At 38.3% G+C, this 16,327-nt stretch overlaps 1 protein-coding gene and 1 long non-coding RNA gene across 4 annotated transcripts in view; one reads left to right on the forward strand and one right to left on the reverse strand.

Moving 5' to 3' along the window:
- Positions 1 to 16,327, forward strand: part of LOC102699121 (E3 ubiquitin-protein ligase RNF19A) — a 41,864-nt gene that overhangs the window by 862 nt on the left and 24,675 nt on the right. The window lies entirely within an intron of this gene.
- On the reverse strand, positions 2,843 to 13,996 carry LOC107078025 (uncharacterized). Its single transcript, XR_001479001.2, has 3 exons — positions 13,939 to 13,996; positions 4,408 to 4,599; positions 2,843 to 3,119 (listed from the first exon to the last, which is right to left on the reverse strand). It is a non-coding gene; the product is annotated as an uncharacterized lncRNA (long non-coding RNA).

The raw sequence follows: 16,327 nt of genomic DNA on the forward strand, positions 1-16,327 counted from the left end.
AGAATATTTAAAATGCGATGTTTACGATTTGGTGTTAGCTTCCGACTGGCACAGAGCAAAACAACGTCTGTACAAATTGTGAATTGCTTAGCAACAGCTTTGGTGTAGTAATGATATAAATCCCATGTTGTACATGCTTTCACCGGGCAGAGCGAATGTGTGCTGTACATCGCTTGAAGAAAACTGATAGACGTCGGGTGTGATTAAAACCAACATCTCTGTACTATTTAATTTTTTTTACTTGAGCTGCAACCTCGTTGCCTGACGTTGCCAGACGAAGAAATGCAGAATATTCTAACCGTTCATTCGTGTGAGTAGCATGTAGGTCACATCGCCCCCCCTGTCCAAACACAGTTGTTTCCCGTTATATAGATATGTAAAGGTTCGATTAAAATGAAAAAAAAAAGTGATCTGAAGCAGATCAAGATTACCCGTTTGCGGTAGGAGAGTAGTGTTTCAGAGTAATCTAGTCTCCCGTGACTTTTCCAAGTTCATTTACAATGAGTTTCAAAAGCTAAGCAATGAGTGTGTAGGTGCCTTCATATTCCTGCGCAGGACTTGTAAAAGCCATAGTGCCTCTTTAACGGTCTTCAGACCACTATAGCATAAATGCGTGGTGGTGTGTGACGTTAAACATTTTTATACATATATACAAGGCAAGATTTAAATTGTATAAGTAGGTACATTTGTGTGTTGCATATAAACCAAGCAAAATTAAACATGGATGTAATATATTTTAAGAAGGTGAACTCCGACGTGCACTAGAGCTGCAGTTTTGTTACTTTCATGTATTTTGTAAATGAACAATTAAACATTGAGTAAGCCATGACCGGACAGTTGTCTTCTTTTCAGATGAAATCCACAGAGAGCTTTTGCATTCCTTTATTATTTATTAGGTCATACAGTTATGTCATGTGTATGCTTGTAGGGGTCTGCAAGAAAAAAAAAAGTGCTTTGGCTTGCAAAGTGTATATATACAAACAATACTGTGTCATAGCTGGCACAGGGGTGCAATAATATCATTGCTGTCCTCACAGTCCTGAGGCCCTGGGTTCAGTTCCTGGAGCTGGGGTGCTGTCTGTGTGGAATTTGTATGTTCCCCTCATGTTCACGTGGGTTAACTGCTGGTGCTCTGGTTTCCTGCCACAGTCCAAAGATATGCTGGTAGGGTCACTGGTTTCAGGTAAAATAGGCCCTGTTGTGAGTGTGTGTGTGTGTGTGTTTGTCTGTGTGTGCCCAGTGATGGACTAGGATCTCACCCAGGGTGTATCCCAAACTGTGGCACTGCTTTGGATAAAGCAGAAAAGGGACAGACTGAATTGTGTGCCATTGAAAAGGAGTTAGAACAGATCTCCTACAGCTATTACTGGAGGTTAAATCAGGATGTATTATATGGTATGTTTCAAAGGGTCCATCTTCCTATGTTTGAAGCATCCATGCGCCTGATCTATCTTTAGAATTTATGGTGGATTACACTGGGTATTTGCTTGAAATTTAAAGTACAGAAGGCTCCAGGTTTTGCTGTTGTTTAAGACAAGTGTATTGAATTTCATGTACAATGCATAATCCAAAGTCATGTGTTTAATCAATATTTAAAAGCTATTCTTTGTCTATATTTTTGATCCGGTCAAAATAATTTTCAAGTATTAAATGTTTTCATGCTAGTGAAGGTAGCTTGTAGAATTGCCATCAAATAGTGAGCACTGAAAAAAATCAAGTCCTGAATTTTGCCCTTGTGGATATACTTAAGATGCTCTACAACATAATGGCAAAACAGTAATTCACTTACAATAGCTCAGAACCTTAAGTATGTGGAATTTATGTAAAGCAATCTGCATAATATTTGCACGGGTAGTTTCTGTTTGGTTTCTATTACAGCCTAGTGTTTCATCACTAACCGTAAGCATGCATGTGCACAAGCTTTAGAACATATTACTGCACAGGTGACAGATTATTAACGTATTCTATATTATCTGCAGAAGTGTCATTTATTTAGAAAAGTGCAGGTGCTGTACCTTTTCTGTTATGGATTCTAATGCCAACTCAGTTGACAAAAGTAATTCCCACAGCAATAGAAACAAAAGCACAAACACAGTAGATACTGGAAAACTCTGAACTGAATAGCATCTCAATTAGTGATCAACTATTCGAATGTAACTAATGCATCTTTCTTTTTAGAGTGGCTTTAAAGCTGATCTCGTCAGTTTCCCTTTGGCCAAAAAGCTGGTGCAAATCTTACAAAGATTCTAACTGTAATCTTTTTATCTTGCAGTATTTGTGAACATTTGCAATGTATCTATGTCAGACATCCCCTTTATTTAAATAAAAAAAAACCTGACAATTGTTTTTGTTTCATAACTTCTCCTTGTAAAAGAAGCAAAAGCAACACTAATGAAAATAAATGTTAAGCATGACCTATGTGGTCCCCAGAATACTTTATTCGAAGCTGCATAATTCAAAATATCCTTCACATTTGTACTGTAGATGTACGTTCTTATCAGAGTAACCAGTTCAGGTTATTATTTGACCATTGCCACTCATTTTTCAAATCTGTCAAATCAAAAGACTATGTGACGAGCTTCCTGAGAAGATGAGTATTAGGACTCTACACTGAAAGATTTTTATTTTCCAGTAAAGTTTGATTCCACTGCAAGGAGCCAATTATATAATATATAATAACATTACTTTATTAACCCTTCACAATTTCTTGCATTAGGAAGAAACAGTTTAGGAAAACAGTAAAAGAACATAGTACTTTAAAAAAATAAAATAAATTAATTTATCAGAGACAAATGAAATAATGTGCAGCCTCATTTTAATCAGAAGTTTGAGACTAGTTTGATAAGATATTTCCACCTCTTGTGTGTTAGGTACATTGGTGTGGAGCATAATCTTTCTTCAGAGAAATGCACTAGAAGACTTATGGTATTAGGGTTATGTATCAGTGATGGTTTGCATCACTGTTGGATTTAAGAATTTTCTAATCTCTTGACACAATGACAATTTCCTGGCCTTTGACAGTGGCAAACGTTTGAAGATCATAATGTATCGAGCCCCAAAATAAGCATTGTGATGACAGGATTGTGGTTCTGGTGAAGTTCTGTTTTCTTCTTTCCTGTCTATAAAAATAAATGTTAAAAAACAGTGAGGTTTGATCAAGATAAGGGATTCAGTTGTAACAGCTTTTACACCACCATCACGCCGGGCTCTTTTGACTGAAGGACAACGGTCTTTGTGCCTTGCTCTAACCCTGTGAATTATCCTATATTAATATCTTCAGAAACCTGACTAGAAAAACTATCCGAGCTGTCCGTCTTCCAACGACTTGAAACCAATTGTGAGCAGGCATTTTATTCAAAGTATTACAAATGCATAGAGTGTATTTGCTTCATGCAGTTCTAAATGACTTTAAAGCCTTGCTTGGATTTAATGCATACCACAAGGGTCGCATTGCCATAAACCTTGAGCCCTTAATCCTTCAGTCATTGCAGTAAGGCACTCCAGACCAGCAAGAAGTCTGATCTGTAGCCCTTAGACTAATGAAACACTTCCTGTATGAACCCTGAAAGAGGATTGTGCTGAGTTTATGTATTCATTATTTGGCAGAGTTTTGCATCTTGGACGTGACAGACTAATGCTGCTTTTATTCAAAAATGCTTTCTGTGAGATTAAGATAACTAATGGAATTACTTGTAACAGGACTTTTATCGTTTTTTTCGTCCTTAGTAAGGAATAAAGAAACAAATTGTTGCAAAGTGCAAACGATTTTGAGGATGATTAATAGAGTCCACCTAAAACCTGTGTCTTTTATATATGTTCTGCATTAACTAAATCTTTTGACTGTTGTTTCATCTGTTTTACAGTAACTGGTCTGCATGAATCCATGTTGAGAACATAAGAAAGTTTACAGACAAGAAAAGTCCATTACCTTATTTATCCAAACAATCTCATCTAGATTTTTAGTGAATTAAGCCAAAGTATCTGCTTCAGCCTTGTTCAGTTCCCCCCAACCATCTGGATAAGGTTTTTGGGTTTAAATTAACATTTTCCAAAGCTGGTTTGTACTAATGTCCAATAAAAAACAGAAATAATAGAGGGGTATCATAAAAACATTCCCAAATGTTTAAGTGGCTGTTTGGCCCAGTCAGCTCATTAGGTGGCTAGTAAGTAGCAAATTGATCTAAGGATTTCATTCAAGTTCTTGGGTTATGTACTAGGCCTAGAAATCTGCCAGGGATGCTGCACAGTGTAATTAGGTCTGTGTCATAAGGCAAGAGGATTAATACTTGTGTAAATTCTCCTGTTCAACTCTTTGGCACACCAGAATTACTCCTGCACTCCAGTGCCTCAGTATAACATTTTGAAGTTTGTGAAGCTAATAGCTGAATTAGTATCTTTACACTGTACCTGATATGTGAGGCATGATTTCCTTTCCTGGTGGTGCTCATTTGATTTTCAGTGCTGGCCTCCTCTTCCTCTTCCTGTAGCTTTATTAATGACTGCCCAGCAAAGCGAGACTGGGTTTCAGATCATGTTGCCTCTTCTGTCGGGGCTCAGAGAGATAGAGTGTTTGCTTCTTGTCAGGACACAATTCTTAGCCTGTGAGCATGTAGAATGCAATAGTAATCCACTTTGTACATAATACATGTAATATTGTGCCAGTAAGTACAGTGAAAAAAAAGGTGTGAGCACTCCCTCAGTTGGTTTATATTCTCTTATTTTGTCGAACTTAAACATAATTAGACATTCATTAAAGTCTTAAAAGATTAAGATACCCTGATTAAACATATTGAATTATATTAGGGCATACATATTGTTAGATGATTTAATTAACACAGTGATTTAACAGTAAATATGTTTGTGAAATAAGTAATAGGTTTATTCCACGCTGAAAAGAGAAGAAAGAAAACAACGTTTTGGCCGTGGAGCCTTCTTCAGGTGTCACTGTCTTGTTTTCTTTCTTCTCTTTTCAGCGTGGAATAAACCTATCACTTGTTCCTTTGCAGCCTACGCATGCTGACGCTGTCACGGACGTCCAAAGGGACTAACCGTGGGGAGCAGGAGAGCAGAAAAAGACCCATATGCGTAGTGGCGAGACGGGAAAAAGGCCCGGGCTCATTAGTGCAAAGAGTTCAGGAATGCCGTATAGAAACCTATGCCCTCAGGGAGCGGACGTGGGGCGCCCTGGTGCTAGGCGGGTCTCAGGACATCCAAACGTCAATGCTGAGCGAGGACAGAGTGCAAGACCCGGAAATATATAGCCCAAGGGAAAGAGAGGGACCGGTAGGACAGCAGACCGGAAACTAGGGACAGGACAGAGAAGGAGCGCCCTCTGGCTGCAGAGGGCGTGACAGACGCAGCTACCCACCTGAACTACTTTGTGTGAATAAGTTTGTAAGCCCTTAGACTCAGTAGCAGGTAGCACCTCCTTGAGCAGCAGTGACTTCAACTAGACATTTCCTGTAACTTTTTATCAGTCTCTCACTTTGGCTTTTATGAATTGTGGCCAATTCTTCCTCGTAGACTGTGACATTTGAAGGTTACCTTGCATGAGCTGCTTTGTTTGGCTCAAACAGTTCAATGGAATTTAAGTAAACACCGGGACTTGTCTGGTCCAAAATGTGAAAGTTCTTCTTCAGTCATTCTGTTGTAGATCTGCTTGTATGTTTAGGATTATTATCTTTCTGCATGAAAGCCTCTTTTGGCTCAGCTTTGGACAAAAATGTTTAGAAATGCTAGTGTGACCCACTCCAGACTGGTTAGCATCATCCACTCTTTTCCTGAGGTCCACTGAAATCCCTTTTGATTGTGGCATGACGTTTCCCCTAAACCGTGCTGTGTACCAAACACATAAAGTTTCTGACCATTCTATGAAACAAGATTGCCAAAACCCAGTCCTTGTTTTCTCGTTATTCAGTCATTTAATCATCTCACTCTAATTAACACTGATTCTTTTTCATTTTTTGTCTACTTCATAGACTTTGAACTAGTACATATATAGCCCTTTGATTATTAAGAAAAGACTGGTATTGATTAAGGAGGCACAGTAGCTTTATTGTTAGCATTGCTGACTTGCTGGGCCCTGGGTTCGATTCCTGTGGTGCTTTCTGCATGGAGTTTATATGATCCCCCTGTGTCCCTGTGTGATTTCCTCCTGCAGTCCAAAAACATGCCAATTGGTTAATTGGCTTCTGGGAAATCTGGCCCTGGCATGTGAGAATGTGCATGTCTGTGTTTGTGTCTTCGTGTGCCTTGTGAGTTTCCCACCTTGTACCCATTGTTTGCAGGGGAGGGCTCCGGCTCCCCCCGCAATCCTATATTGGATAGAGTGGCTAGTGAGTGGATGGGTTACTGTCCAGTAAAATGTGTAAAAGGCAGTGAGAACATCATCTGTTGCAACAACAACAAAAAATAATCAGCACAAATGGGATGTAATGGGAGCTCTGGACAAAGTATAGTCTATTATCTCTTATGAGGTATTCTGTCTTTGACAGTGCTGTTCTTTTTCCTCTTGATGAAAAAAGGTAATCTGTTCTTTACCATTTTAGATCATTTTCTATCCAGGAAAAGCAACCAACAGCTCACCATGATTGCAGTGAAGAAATGATTTGTGTTAAATTGGTCCCTGTTTTGTAACGTTTATAGTAGGAATTCTTTAGCTTTTCGACAGGGTAGGTAAATGTATACCTGTTTGACAAGCCAGACCATTAGGCAAAGTGCTGATGTAATATTCCTATTTTGCATCTGTGTAAATCCCATATGCTTCCCCGAGGGGCTAACCAGGAATGAATATTAACAAAGCAGAACTATTTTTACACCTCTCCAGCTCTTCGTTTCTATTTAGAACCAGAATACTGTGAAAAATCCGAGCTGTCCCATGTACAGTAGCTTCCGATATCTAGCGTCTTTTTAGATATGAGATGGATTCTTAAATGATATACTAAAACAGTTCAGCAGTTAGACTAATCCTAGACATTTTGGCTATGAAAACATTTTTAACAATCTTCTAACCTGAAAAGTCAGAATATCCGTGTCATAGTATAGTATATCCGTGTCAGAAAAATCTACAGATGGCGGAGATGTTGTGGCTTAATCTGGCAGAGGTGATGGGTGTGAATCACTCAGATCCCATCCCAGACTTTCTCATTTTGTCATAACTGTTTTCCTCTCTATTCCCTGTGTCTGATTGCTCACTGCCTCTCTGTAATGCTTTTGAATGTGTTTATTGTTTTGGCCATGTGTTTTTACTGGTGGTCTTATTTTGATATTGTACAAGCATTCTGATCAGCAGTTTGTTTCCAGTGGTGAAGCTGATATACACAGCTTTCCATCCAAAGTTGCTTCCCTGGGTTACGATTTAAGCATGCAGTTGGCTTGTGTATGAGGTTGATCTGCTGGCTCAAGACATTATACTGGAGGCCTCACAATGTGGTGTGAGTTGTGTGGTAGTCTACAATGATCTTTTGTGTTGGTATACAAATGTCATATGCGTTGTGTTCATTTTAGAGAAAGTGTTAATGGTTATGCTCACACATACCAAAGTATGCAGTCTTTTATGTTCACCATTCTGATATAAGTATTGCTGCTTAAGATGCAAAGGAAAATGATTAAAGTGACAGACTTAATGCATGGACACATTAGGAGTGTCTGGGGTGACCACAGTTACTTATTTTCGTTGACCTTTGAGAATAATTTTTATTTCAAAGTGTTCACCTTAATATTCTATTCAGATTCTTTGTATGCCAGGCAGCATTAGAGACATTCTTAATTACATTCCTGAAGTAAGATTTGAAGCCATTGCAGTGATTGGCAGTGTACTTCTGGCTTTACATTTCCACTTGTCTGCTTCAGAGAAAGCTAAAAGCTCATTAAAACCTTCCACACCAAATTGTGTTAGCCATTTATTCAATGTATTGAATAAGTATTACTTATTCAACATAAGAAAAGTGAGAATAATAATCATTTGCTAATGAATGATTCTTTGCAAATACATTTTCTGTAGTCAAACATGTGTCCGGTAGTGACTTCAGATTCTGTGTTTCAGTGTGTTGATGATGCACCAAAAAGCAGAGGATAACACTGGAGTATAAAGTGTTGTTTTTTTCAATAAAGTACCACAACATTTTCCTGACAGAACAACACAGGAAATCCATCTCTTCTCTCCAGTCTTAATAAAGGAACACCACAGGCATTCTACAGGATACTAAACTTTAACAACTTCCAATTGGACCTTTTTGGCCGTAATATCAGGATTTTCGGATAGGGATGCACTTGTTTTGCTTTTTAATAGCAATAATATGGTATAATAAGGCAGGAAATAAATGGAAAAAAAGACTGTATTGTAGTATTTTTATGTTGAATATACAAAACAACATCTATGCTGTGGGGTAGGGCTGGGCGATATGACCTCAAATCAATATCACGATAATTTCACACATTTACCTCGATAACGATAAATGAACGATCATTTTTTTAAACCCTTGAAATTATATGATTACATGATATGCTGAAAGATCATGTTTTAAATACGTGAAACTATTACTACTATTAAAGCTTTGTTAATGCCAGGCACGTATCTCTTGTCAGGGGTTTGAACGAGTCTTTTGAAACCACTGTGTTCCACTGTAGCAATGATGACCATGTCCTTCGCTACGTAGTATGTAATGGCTTTAGCTATTGCATTACATCTGCGTGAATCTTTTGCGTATTGAGTGGCATTAGTAAATACTTGTGTTGCAGACAGCTGTTTGGAGGATTCACTTCGGCCATGAGTGAGCTTGTCAGTCGCTCTCTCTTTTTTTGGCCATGCACTCTTCGTATTCCACGATATGGTTGTGTTTCAAGTCATGAAACAAGTTGCTCGTGTTACATTTGGGCGCAGAAACGGTTTTCAGACAGAGTTTACACCTGACTTATCTTTGTTGAGTATCCTGTTTGCTGAAGCCAAAATATGACCAAACGATCGACACTGCACTTTTTTAGATACCAGCTCGTCTTCATTTGTACTTGAGTCATCCCTGCCTGACTAGGGTTCAGCAGGAGAGCTCAGGTTGCCTCATGCCCGGCACGCTTCTTTGTGTTTTTAATGGAAAACGAAGATTGGACGAGGCAAAAGCATGTGACTGGATATGACAACTGGGTGTTGTAGTTTTTTAAGGGGACCGCTCGTGAAAGCGCACAGTGGGGAAAGCTTTTACCGAACATGCCGACATAAGCAAAATTAGGTCGGTGAGAGATTCTTAACGTCGGTATCGATTTTCGATATATCGCCCAGTCCTGCTGTGGAGTAAGATTGGGAGTAATGTAAGTCAGAACTCTAGAAACAGAGCCAGGCTTTAATTTTTGGTGAAAGTGTGAAAGTGCTTTGTAAATAAACACCCTTTGTAAATAAACACCCTGATGTACAGTAGGAAGTCCTTCTTCCTACTGTACATCAGAAGACTTTCCTCAAAGATCCCATCTGCTGTAACTGGTGATCCTAATTTGTCATGCACATTAAGAACAGTATCTTGCCATTACTGCTATGTTTTTTTTAAATAATGTTCTACTATCTTTGCAGTGCAGGACGGGGAACATTTTGCCCATTTTCCACAGGTACAGTGCCTTGCGAAAGTATTCGGCCCCCTTGAACTTTTCAACCTTTTGCCACATTTCAGGCTTCAAACATAAAGATATAAATTTTTTATTTTATGTGAAGAATCACCAACAAGTGGGACACAATTGTGAAGTGGAACGAAATCTATTGGATTTTTGAAACTTTTTTAACTAATAAAAAAATGAAAAGTGGGGCGTGCAAAATTATTCGGCCCCTTTACTTTCAGTGCAGCAAACTCACTCCAGAAGTTCAGCGAGGATCTCTGAATGATCCAATGTTGTCCTAAATGACTGATGGTGATAAATAGAATCCACCTGTGTGTAATCAAGTCTCTGTATAAATGCACCTGCTCTGTGATAGTCTCAAGGTTCTGTTGAAAGCGCAGAGAGCATCATGAAGACCAAGGAACACACCAGGCAGGTCCGTAATACTGTTGTGGAGAAGTTTAAAGCCGGATTTGGATACAAAAAGATTTCCCAAGCTTCAAACATCCCAAGGAGCACTGTGCAAGCGATCATCTTGAAATGGAAGGAGTATCAGACCACTGCAAATCTACCAAGACCTGGCCGTCCCTCTAAACTTTCAGCTCAGACAAGGAGAAGACTGATCAGAGATGCAGCCAAGAGGCCCATGATCACTCTGGATGAACTGCAGAGAACTACAGCTGAGGTGGGAGAGTCTGTCCATAGGACAACAATCAGTTTTACACTGCACAAATCTGGCCTTTATGGAAGAGTGGCAAGAAGAAAGCCATTTCTCAAAGATATCCATAAAAAGTCTCGTCTAAAGTTTGCCACAAGCCACCTGGGAGACACCCCAAACATGTGGAAGAAGGTGCTCTGGTCAGATGAAACCAAAATCGAACTTTTTGGCCACAATGCAAAACGATATGTTTGGCGTAAAAGCAACACAGCTCATCACCCTCAACACACCATCCCCACTGTCAAACAAGGTGGTGGCAGCATCATGGTTTGGGCCTGCTTTTCTTCAGCAGGGACAGGGAAGATGGTTAAAATTGAGGGGAAGATGGATGCAGCCAAATACAGGACCATTCTGGATGAAAACCTGTTGGAGTCTGCAAAAGACCTGAAACTGGGACGGAGATTTATCTTCCAACAAGACAATGATCCCAAACATACAGCAAAATCTACAAAGGAATGGTTCACAAATAAACGTATCCAGGTGTTTGAATGGCCAAGTCAAAGTCCAGACCTGAATCCAATCGAGAATCTGTGGAAAGAGCTGAAAACTGCTGTTCACAAACGCTCTCCATCCAACCTCACTGAGCTCGAGCTGTTTTGCAAGGAAGAATGGGCAAGAATTTCAGTCTCTCGATGTGCAAAACTGATAGAGACATACCCCAAGCGACTTGCAGCTGTAATCGCAGCAAAAGGTGGCTCTACAAAGTATTAACGCAAGGGGGCCGAATAATTTTGCACGCCCCACTTTTCATTTTTTTATTAGTTAAAAAAGTTTCAAAAATCCAATAGATTTCGTTCCACTTCACAATTGTGTCCCACTTGTTGGTGATTCTTCACATAAAATAAAAAATTTATATCTTTATGTTTGAAGCCTGAAATGTGGCAAAAGGTTGAAAAGTTCAAGGGGGCCGAATACTTTCGCAAGGCACTGTAAATTGCTCCAGTTCTCATAAGTTTGTAGTCCCTAATGGACTGCAATTTTTAAGTTTCTCCACAGATATTCAATAGGATTCAAGTCAATACTTTGAAGAGCATTAATTTTCTTATTCTTAAGTCACTCCAGTGTAACTTTGACCTTGAGCTTTAGATCATTGTACTGCTGAAAGATTATTTTTTGTCCCAGTTTTAGGTCTGAATTTACAGTATTAAATTTACACATTTACAGTATTACCTACAGTGCCTTGCGGAGTTGAGATAGGCTTTCCATTCTGCCACACAACAAGAGTTTTTGGTGCAACCAAGATATTATTGACTCGTGTACATTTTCTCCAATCTCATGCATCTCATACACAACTCTTTCAAAGACATTGTTGGTCTTATCTCTAAGCTGTTTCCTCCTTGCCTGGGTGCCCAGTTTGGAGAGACAGACTGATCAGTGTCTTGGGTCCTTCTTAATGATCAGCTTCACTAATTGTGTGGATTCCAACTGATTGTATGGCTCAATAAGGTCATTTTGTGAATTTAAATGAATTTATGTTTGTGCCACAGCACAGATTTTGGATACTTACAAAAAATATTTTTACATTCCATATTAATTAGCTGTTTGCATCTTTATGTTTTGTTGTTGCTTTGAATGTGTCTTCTACTTTGAGTGGAGTCGGTTGTGTACTCTATATAACAAATTTGAATTGCTTCTTCTAAGTGTCATGGTGTCACTTTGAGTGTCAAAGTGTCTTAATGAAAACATTAAGGCAACAAAATGTCAAAATTTGTTCAAGGATCTGAATACTTTTGTAGAGCACTGTATATACACTAATATGATGGTATTCAATTTTAGTCAAGGGGTAACAAAATGTCTGTGCTTTGAACTTATCATATAGTTAAATGACTATCTGTTGCCAATAGTTGCCATGTTCAGGGCCTATATTTAAATTTAGGAATAAATCACAGTTATAATCAACCTTTCTTTTACTTTGAGTGTACTTGTTTCAGAGCTACACTCTAAACCAATCCTGTCAATGTAGTGAGACTCTCTGAGGAAGTGAGTGATCTAGCTGAAAGCCTAAGTTTGCAGCCAGACAAGGTAACATTAGAATAAAATGTCGGCAACGTGCAGCTCCATAGTGCTTGGGGCCCTACTCTTTCCAGCATCACAGAATATTTCCTTGCTGTCACATTCTAATTAGTCCTTTTTACTTGGACGTGCCAATTATTTTTCTTCACCATATTAACACCCAAGGTTTAGGATTCAGCAAGTGTTAATCAAATTAGCTTACTCCTACAGCCCTCATATTTGTGTGGGAGAAGTGTAGAATATAGACCTTGCATGTGTCTTCTGAAGTGTGTAGTGTCAGGCTAGCTGCTTCTGCCTACTCTGCAAATCCCACCACATCGATTGCAGAGTTAAATATTGTAGGCTGGTGCAGTCTGATGAGTGATCCACATGCTCACAGGTGTCTGACCATTTGCTAATGTATGTGGGACACCCTGGTTTGGCATTACGCAGGCGTGTGTGACGTGTTCAGTGTGGAGGCGGAGTGCTCCACCTCCACACTGAACACACCCTACGTAATGCCACATAGGACAGGAGAGGACAAAAAAACCTCCCCAAAAAACAAAAAGATGGCCTTGTGCTCTTTCTTCACAATTCCCTACAGGACTGTAATGTCTCCCCTTGTTGGAGATCTTGTAATCTTCTCCCCTTGCGGGTGTCCAGGTCTAGAGTCCTGCTAGCTGGTCCCTCCGGGGAAGTGTTCAGTGTGTGAGAAATGTGGGTTACACTCAGCAAGTGAAGTAGTCTAGATTTGAAAGAACTACCTTTGGACTACATGTTGGATGTGAAGCTTTCCTCTTCAAGTGTAAAGAAACTCAGGCTAAGGTGAAACACAAAATAGAAGACACTGGCATCCTCAGGACCAAAATTTTCAAGTTTCAAGTCCTATCAGTTACACATTTTAGATTTTCACAGACTTGGGCCCAAAACCACTTTGCATTATTAATGGCAGCTATAAAAATAAAAGGCCCGTGAAAGAGGTTCTCAATCCATAACTGAGACATGTACTGTAGTTCAATAAAAATATTTGATTTATACTAACAGCAAATACTGTATCTTGAAACTACATGATATTGCATGATAGTGCAATTAATTTCAGCATGTCAGAAATTACAAAGAAATGTTTGCTCTTCAGAAATAATGAATCTTCTTAACTAGTGAACTAAATTATTGAACTTTTCTTAGGTGTGCTAGATCATTTTCAATGGTGCCTTGATAGATAAGACCTGAAAGGAGATTTCAGCTGCTAATAAAATTGTGGGAAGTCTTTTCAGCTGCTCGGTGCTGACTAACCTAAAATATTGACTTACAAATCGTAGCTTTCAATCTCATCTCCTTCTGTGCCTTTATAATACTGGTAAATTGCCTTTTTCATCTCAAAGCAAAGGATGCATAGACAACTTCGTTTTAAAAACATCAGGGACAGGCCACTAGAGATACAGTTGACTTATTCACTCAGTGTTGATACAGCTTTTAATTTTATTTTGAAATCCCTAAATCCTTGTTTTCAATAAAAGTACTGGAACTACCTAGACAAAAACTGAGAATAAAGAACTGAGAAATAACTGAGAAGTAAATTTGTGGTGTGTGTGTTTTACACACCATCAGAATACACATTAATAACTACAAAAAATAATATTAACACTTACTTCCATGCTGGTTAGATGCACTAATGGGTCCGTCTGAGCAGTTCCCTCATGCACTGTAAAAGGAAAGATGGGAGATAATCTTTTTTATTTTTCATGTAAATCATATGACTGTGTAGAATTTGCATGAAATAGTTTTCTCTCACGTGCACACCTAAGTCATCTCAACTGTGTGACCACAAAGTGTAAATAGATGCACGAGTATTTTGTAGCTCTTCTCACCTAAAAGTGATGCAAGACCTTCTACAAATGGTAACCTCGTAAAAAATAGGCCTTCACTGTGATTTTTTTTTTATTTTGTGAGAAATTGTAGAACCATTCATTATCAGAAAGCCACTTTTCCTAGTGAGTGTCATGGTCAGCCTGTCAGAGAATCACAGACAGACAGAGCCTGTCCTGGAGTGATGGGACACATGATAGGACTGAGGGCTCAAGACAGTCCTTCCCCTGGGAGCCCATCAAACTTAGACCGGATGTACATGGGTGCATGAACCAACCAGTGTTTTTTCTTACACAAAACACAGCTGAATTGGTAAAATGTCAAAGAATATAAACAATGGTATATATATTTACTCTAGGAATAAGAGTTCAGCATACAATAACATCAGCCTATCTCTTATATAAGAAATAAGACTTGCAGAATGGCCATTTACTGTATGTGCTGAAGATATTAGATATTTGTTTTGTCGTAATAGTCTCATATTCTGTAAATAAGGTATAACTAGTAAATTAGGTAGACCTGTTTTGATAACACAGAATGCATTTTCCAGAAAATCACATAGCCCTGAATGGTCTTTGAAGTATAGATCATCATATTTCTTCAGCAAATCACTCAAAATCACAATCACCAATCCAAATGGCCTCCATTACAGGCTAAGGTTGTTTTTGTATTATGTCAAAAAAATTGTTTAATTTACTTCATTGTGTTTAAGTCACTGCATCTTTTAATACATTATCAATGAGCCAAAGAACAGTCATTTTAAGGTGATATCTTAACTGTGAGTAAGCCCAAAAACAGTAATAATAATAATAATAATAATAATAATAATAATAATAATAATAATAATAATAATAATAAATACCAGTAGTAGATTCCAGACAGTCCATCAGAAATTGTAAAGCACAAGGGACAGACTTTAAATAGACTGAACTTAATCATGAGTGTATGTGCTAAAAGGTGGTTATTTCAATCCTGTTTGTAATGTTTTCAAAAGACACTACACAGTAAATGGAGAGCTTTAATATGTGCCAAAGGTCTCTTTTAGACTCAGTGTTTGTATGGAAGTGCTTCTAAAAGCTTGTTTGTTCAAAATGTGATAAGAAACTTCTCCTGAGCAACTCCTTTCAGCAACTGGTGATCTTTCGAAGTACTGTACATGGCCCAAATATTGAGATCAGCTCAGTGTGCAGCCCCTCATTTTGCTGAGGATTCAGCTGCTGGGCTAAAGATCTGGTTAAATAAAATTTAATTTAATAAAATAGGTTTTGTGGTTCTGGATAGTGTAGTCTGGAGCTTCACTGTTGATCACTCGACAGCTGTGTTGAAATAGGCCAGCATGCACAGATGGCATTACACAGGGAGTTGAAGTCTGAATTGAGCATTTGACCATTCATACTTCCCATAATTACAAATAAGGAAAGTTTAAAGAATGAAAATGAGAATCCATTTAATGCAGCACTGCTTTTTGCTAGTGTTCTTAAACAACTGTTTGATTAAGGGTGGATTATAAACTGAAGTGGATGTTAGCAATCTCATGTGCTGCTGAGAGGTCTCTTGTATTTAGGCAGTTTATTTTTCTAGAGCAGTTGGTTCAGAGTTGCAAGTCTGTACCCATAATTTAATTTTAAATCTGTGTAATTTATTAGAGCAGATTGTGGGAGATCTTGAAAAGAGCACTGTCTATTCAACCTACCAAAGCCAAGAGAAGGTATACACTACATTATTATATTTTTCAATTAATAATAAACTATTATTTGACTTGCTTTACAAGACGTACATTTAACTGTTACATATACAGTTATACAGTCAATGAAAATCATTCCTGTGCTTTTCTTCTCATAAATATACTATCTCTATTTCATGTGTTGTAAATGCACTGTTTAAAACTTGCTAAGTATCATAAGACATTTAATTTATATTCTTGACTTGTAAACCAATGTAGTATTTATTTGACCCAGTTTTATTATTTATGTATTTTACTCGAAATTATTCCAAGCACAGATTTCAAAGTCACAAATCAGAATGGCAACCTTCAGAAATCTTGACTCCTGATATTTTCCAGGAAATAAAACCTGTGGCCATTCTGATTTGTGTTTTTGAAATATGTGCTGGTATTATTTTGAGATCCTATCTTTACAGAAGTGCTCCTTGATTTTTACACTTATTGTTAGG

Source organism: Lepisosteus oculatus, chromosome 2 (assembly GCF_040954835.1).
Source record: "Lepisosteus oculatus isolate fLepOcu1 chromosome 2, fLepOcu1.hap2, whole genome shotgun sequence".
Classification (NCBI taxonomy): domain Eukaryota; kingdom Metazoa; phylum Chordata; class Actinopteri; order Semionotiformes; family Lepisosteidae; genus Lepisosteus; species Lepisosteus oculatus.